The sequence below is a fragment of the Mandrillus leucophaeus genome, unplaced genomic scaffold (assembly GCF_000951045.1).
Source record: "Mandrillus leucophaeus isolate KB7577 unplaced genomic scaffold, Mleu.le_1.0 Scaffold722, whole genome shotgun sequence".
Classification (NCBI taxonomy): Eukaryota; Metazoa; Chordata; class Mammalia; order Primates; family Cercopithecidae; genus Mandrillus; species Mandrillus leucophaeus.
The window spans coordinates 66,199-72,699 of NW_012107831.1; the positions used below are offsets into that span (position 1 = coordinate 66,199).

General features: G+C 35.1%; 1 pseudogene across 1 annotated transcript in view; it reads right to left on the reverse strand.

The window, feature by feature from the left end:
- Positions 1-4,484: 4,484 nt before the first annotated feature.
- The window catches only part of LOC105528583, a 10,502-nt pseudogene continuing 8,485 nt past the window's right edge, over positions 4,485-6,501 (reverse strand). Inside the window, exon 2 of the transcript XR_001004377.1 lies at positions 4,485-4,516. The product of XR_001004377.1 is annotated as a serine/arginine-rich splicing factor 3 pseudogene, transcript variant X1 (transcript). The remainder of the gene's footprint in view (positions 4,517-6,501) is intronic.

Below are 6,501 nucleotides of genomic sequence, written 5' to 3' on the forward strand. Positions count from 1 at the left end.
GTTTCAGCTTTCTACTTATGGCTAGCCAATTTTCCCAGCACCATTTATTAAATAGGGAATCCTTTCCCCATTTCTTGTTTCTCTCAGGTTTGTCAGAGATCAGATGGCTGTAGATGTGTGGTATTATTTCTGAGGACTCTGTTCTGTTCCATTGGTCTATATCTCTGTTTTGATACCAGTACCATGCTGACAAAACTAATTCTTAAATTAAGAAATTTTTGTTTTCAAACTATTGGGACATTTTCATAAGTTCTGGGTCTTTATTTAGTTAATTATCATCATTAGCTCATTCCCTAAACCGTGAGTATCCTGTGACCAACAATGCTCAGTCCCCTGGGAATGCAACCTGGCAGATTTCACCTTGTCTGACTTTTATTCCAGAAGGAATCACTCTGGTTAGAAAGCTTCTGACAGTTTTGTGTGACTCAGTACCCAAGCTAAACTTCCTTCCCTTTGGCATAGTGACTTTAGGATCTTGATTCTTTATTTTTCTTTCACACTAGCAAACAGAATCCTGAAATATACAAAAAAACTTTGGACATACAGAAGGGAATTTTATTCCAGAAGTGCAAAGTAACTTTAACATCATCAAAAATTGATGAATATATAATATAATTAAAATAAGGACAATAACTGCATAATCATTTCAATAAAGGCAGAAAATATCATGTGATGAAGGCAATAACTTTCGGAAACATCCTTAAACTGACAAATAGTATCTATAAATAAAAAACACACGGACACCGCGCTTAAGGGAGAAAGAGTAAATTGGCTCGTCTCACTTCCATTCAACATTGCATTAGAGGTTCTAGACAAGACAAATAGTTTTTAAAAAAATGAAAGAATAAAAGACTCCAATACTAGAAATAAAGAAGTTAAGCTATCTTTATTGGCTTTTGTCATAATGTTATAATAATAAATATTTACAAATCCACTAGAAAAACATTATAGCAATAAACCAGTAATGCAAGGTTTTAGGATATAGGATCAATAAACAAAAAATTATTTCTCCATAATTGCAATAAAAATTAGGCTAAAATCATGATTAAAACAATCACAATTAAAATAGCATGAAAATATAACTCATGAATAAATTTTTTTTCTTTTTTTTGAGATGGAGTCTCACTCTGTAGCCCAGGCTGGAATGCAATGGCACAATCTCGGCTCACTGCAACCTCCGCCTCCCGTGTTCAAGAGATTCTTCTGCCTCAGGCTCCTGAGTAGCTTGGGTTACAGGCATGCGCCACCACACCTGGCTAATTTTTGTATTTTTAGTAGAGACAGGGTTTCACCATGTAGGTCAGGTTGATCTTGAACAACCTGTGACCTTGTGATCTGCTTACCTTGGCCTCCCAAAGTGCTGGGATTACACGCATGAGTCACCGCAACCGGCCATGAATAAATTTAACAAAAAGGAGAGTAAAACTTGCCCTGTGAAATCTACAAAACACTGTGGAAATAAATTAAATGATATCTAAATAAATGAAAAGGCATCTCATACTCATGTATTGAAACACTTAATATTGTGACAATGCCCATACTCTACTCCCCGAATTGTTATGCATATTCAATTCAATTCATATTAAAATACCCGATAACTTCTTGCATAAATTGACTAGCCAATTCTAAAATGTATGTAGGTACATAGGAGACATTAGTAACTGAAACAATTTAGATGCAGTGTCATGTACTTGTAACCCCAGCTACTAAGGTAGCTGAAATTGGTGGATTCCTTGAGCCCAGGACTTCTAGTTCAGCCTGGGAAATGTAGTGAGACCTCTGCCTTAAAAAAAAAAAAAAAAAAAAAAAAGCAGAAGAAAAGAAAAGAAATACAAAGTTGGAAGACTTTCACTTTCTGCTTTTAAAGACAAATATCAATATAGAATAATCAAGAGAGTGTGATACAGACTTAAGATAGGCATATAAATCAGTGTAATAGATTTTAGAATCTAGGAATATACTCATGCATTTATGGTTTTTGACCAAAGTGCCCAATTTAATGGGTCAAAGAATAGATTATTCAACAAACGTAATTGGGAAAAGTGATTATCCACATATGAAATAATAGAGTTGGGCCCCCTACCTCAAACCACTTACAAAAATTAACTCAAAATAAATTAAAGCTGACTGTAAGCATTAGAACTGTAAAACTCTAATAATGAAACATGGGGGCTTATGTCCATGATTTTGCATTTGGGGATAGTTTGGTAGATATGACACTAAAAATAAAAGTGACCCAATTCAAGCTGATTCATAGGATTTCATCAAAATTAATATTTTTGTGTTTCAATGGACATTATTAAGAAAGTAAAAAGACTACCCAAAAATGAGATAATATTCTTGGATATCATATATATGATAAGGAACTTATATGAAAAATATATTAAATATGTAAGTCCATAAAAAGTAGACAAATAATTTAATCAAAATGGGCAAAGCATCAAAATAGAAATTTTTCTAAGGAGATATATAATGACTAATTAGCACATAAAAATGCTCAAAAGTGTTAGATATGAAGGAAATATAAATCATAATAAGATTATACTTCACTCACACTGGCTGTAATCAAAAAACATGCGATAACAAGTATTGACAAGGTTATGGAGACATTAAAACCATCATGCATTGGTGGTGAGAATGGAAAATAATTCAGCCATTGTGAAAACCAGTTAGCAATTCCTCAAAAGGTTACACATACATTTACCATATAATCCAACCATTCCACTTCTAGATATACACTCAAGAGAAATAAAAACATGTTCACAGAAAGCTTGTACATAAATGTAAATCAGCATTATTCATAATCATCAAAAATGGAAAAAATAAATGTCTATCAACTGATAAATAAACAGATAAAATGAGTACATATGCACTTTGGAGTACTATTTGACAATAGAAAGAAATGAAGTCCTTATATACACTATTCCGTGGGTGAACCTTTAATACATTATGCTAAACACAACAGGCCACTCACAAAAGACCATATATTGTACGATTTCATTTTTTAAAATGTATTATTTTGCATAGGTTATTGGGGTACAGGTGGTGTTTGGTTACATAAGTTCTTTAGTGGTGGTTTGTGAAATCCTGGTGCACCAATCACCCAAGCAGTATACACTGTACCACATGTGTTGTCTTTTATCCCTTTCCCCCTCCCACTCTTCTGCCCAAGTCTCCAAAGTCCATTGTAACATTCTTATGCCTTTGTGTCCTCTTAGCTTAGTTCCCACATTATCAGTGAGAACATATGATGTTTGGTTTTCCATTCCTGAGTTACTTCACTTAGTATAATAGTCTCCAATCTCATCCAGGTCATTGCAAACATTACTAATTCATTAAATTTTATCACTGAGTAATATTCCATCATATGGATATACCACAGTTTGTTTATCCATTTGTTGACTGATGGACATTTGGGTTAGTTCTATAATTTTGCAGTTGTGAATTGTGCTGCTGTAAACATGCATGTGCAAGTATCTTTTTTGAATAATGACTTCTTTTCCTCTGGGTAAATACCCAGCAGTGGGATTGACAGATCAAATGGTAGTTCAACTTTTAGTTCTTTAAGGAATCATCACACTGTTTTCCACAGTGACTGTACTAGTTTACATTCTCACCAGTGTAGAAGTGTTCCCCGATCACTGCATCCATGCCAACATCTACTGTATTTTGATTTTTTTTTATTATTATTATGGCCATTCTTGAAGGAGTAAGGTGGTATTGCATTGTGGTTTTGATTTGCATGTCCCTGATCATTAATGATGTCAAGCACTTTTTTCATAAGTTTACTGGTCATTTGTATACTTATTTTGAGAATTGTCTATTCATGTCCTTATCCCACTTTTTGGGGGAATTTTTTTTTTCTTACTGATTTGTTTGAGTTCGTTGTAGATTCTGGACATTAGTACTTTGCCATAGGTATAGATTAAGAAGATTTTCTCCCACTCTGTGGGTTGTCCATTTACTCCGCTGACTGCTCCTTTTGCTGTGCACAAGTTAGTTTAATTAGGTCCTACCTATTTATCTTTGGTTTTATTGCATTTGCTTTTGGGTTTTTGGTCATGAAATCCTTGCCTAAGCCAACGCCTAGAAGGGTTTTTCCAATGTTACCTTCTAGAGTTCCAGTTTCAGGTCTTAGGTTTCAGTCTTTAATCCATTTTGAGATGATTTTTGTATAAAGTGAGAGATAAGGATTCAGTTTCATTCTCCTACATGTGACTAGCCAACTATCCCAGCACCATTTGTTGAAAAGGGTGTCTTTTCCCACTATATGTTTCTGTTTACTTCATCAAAGATCAGTTGGCTGTAAGTATTTGGGTTTATTTCTGGGTTCTCCATTCTGTTCCATTCATCTATGTGCCTATTTTTATATGAGTACCACTCTGTTTTGGTGACTATGGCCCTAGAGTATAGTTTGAAATCAGGTAGCGTGATGGCTCCAGATTTGTTCTTTTTGCTTAGTCTTGCTTTGGCTATGTGGGCTCTTTTTTGGTTCCATATGAATTTTAAATTGTTTGTTCTAATTCTGTGAAGAATGATCATGGTATTTTCATGGGGATTGTATTGAATTTGTAGATTGCTTTTGGCAGTATGGTCATTTTCACAATATTTATTCTATCCATCCATGAGCGTGGGGTGTTTTTCCATCTGTTTGTGTCATCTATGATTTCTTTCAGCAGTGATTTGTAGTTTTCCTTGTAGAGGTGTTTTGACTCCTTTGTTAGGTATATGCCTAAGTATTTTATTTTACTTTATTTGTTTGCAGCTATTGTAAAATGGGTTGAGTTCTTGATTTGATACTCTGCTTAGTCGCTTTTGGTGTATACAAGAGCTACTGATTTGTGTACATTAGTCTTGCACTGGAAACTTTGCAGTATTCTTTTATCAGTTCTATGTGCTTTCTGGAGGAGTCCTTAGGATTTTCAAAGTAAACAATCATATTGTTAGCAAACAGGGACAGTTTGACTTCTTCTTTACTGATTTGGATTCTTTACTGATTTTATTTCTTTCTCTTTTCTGATCGCTCTGGCTAGGACTTCTAGTACTATGTGGAAGAGGAGTGGTGAGAGTGGGCATCCTTGTCTTGTTCCCAGTCTCAGAGGGAATGCTTTCAACTTTTCCCCATTCAGTATTACATTGGCTGAGGGTTTGCCATAGATAGCTTTTATTAAAGTATTCCCTTGTATGCTGATTTTGCTGAGAATTTTAATCATAAAGCAATGCTAGATTTTGTCAAATGCTTTTTCTGCATCTATTGAGATGATCATGTGATTTTTGTTTTTAATTCTGTTTATGTGATGTACCACATTTATTGACTTGTGTGTATTAAAACATCCCTGCATCCCTGGTATAAAACTAATGTTGTCATGGTGGATTATCTTTTTGATACATTGTTGGATTCAGTTAGCTAGTATCTTGTTAAGAATTTTAGCATTTATGTTCATTAAGGGTATAGGTCTGTAGTTTTCTTTTTCGGTTGTGTCCTTTTTTAGATTTGGTATTAGAGAGATGCTGGTTTCATAGAACGAATTAGGGAGGGTTACTCTTTTCTCTGTCTTGCGGAATAGTGTCAAAAGGATTGGTGCCAATTCTTCTTTGAATGTCTGGTAGAATTCTGCTGTGAATCTGTGTGGTCCTGGACTTTTTTTGTTGGAAATTTTTAAATTACCATTTCAATCTTGCTAATTCTTATTGGTATGTTCAGGGTATCTAATTCTTCCTGATTTATGTTAGGAAGGTTGTATTTTTCCAGGAATTTATCCATCTCTTCTACGTTTTCTAATTTATGTGCATAAAGATGTTCATAGCAGCCTTGAATGATCTTTTGGGTCTTGTGTGATTTATGCTTTAAAGATATGCTGTTTTGATGTGTTTCCAGAATTTATTTCAAGATTTACATTTCCTTTAACAGTTCTTGTAGTGGTGGCTTGGTAATGGCGAATTCTCTCAGCATTTGTTTTTCTGAAAATGGCTATCTTTCCTTCATATATGGTGCTTGGTTTCACTGGATACAAAATTCTTGGCTGATAATTGTTTTGTTTGAAGAGGTTGAAGATAGGGCCCTAATCCTTTCTAGTTTATAGGGTTTCTGCTGAGAAATCAGCTGTTAATCAAATAGGTTTTCCTTTATAGGTTACCTGCTGCTTCTCTCTCACAGCTCTTAGGATTCTTTCCTTCTTTTTTTTTTTTTTTTTTTTGGGATGGAGTTTCACTCTTTTTGCCCAGGTTACAGTGCAACAGCATGATCTCGGCTCACCACAACCTCTACTTCTTGGGTTCAAGCGATTCTCCCACCTCAGCCTCCTGAGTAGCTGGGCTTACAGGTGCATGCCACCATGCCTGGCTAATTTTTGTATTTTTAGTAGAGACGAAGTTTCACCATGTTAGTCAGGCTGGTCTCGAACTCCCGACCTCAGGTGGTCTGCCCACCTCAGCCTCCCAAAGTGTTGGGATTACATGCATGAGCCACCGTGCCTGGCTTCTTTCCTTCATCTTTTTTTT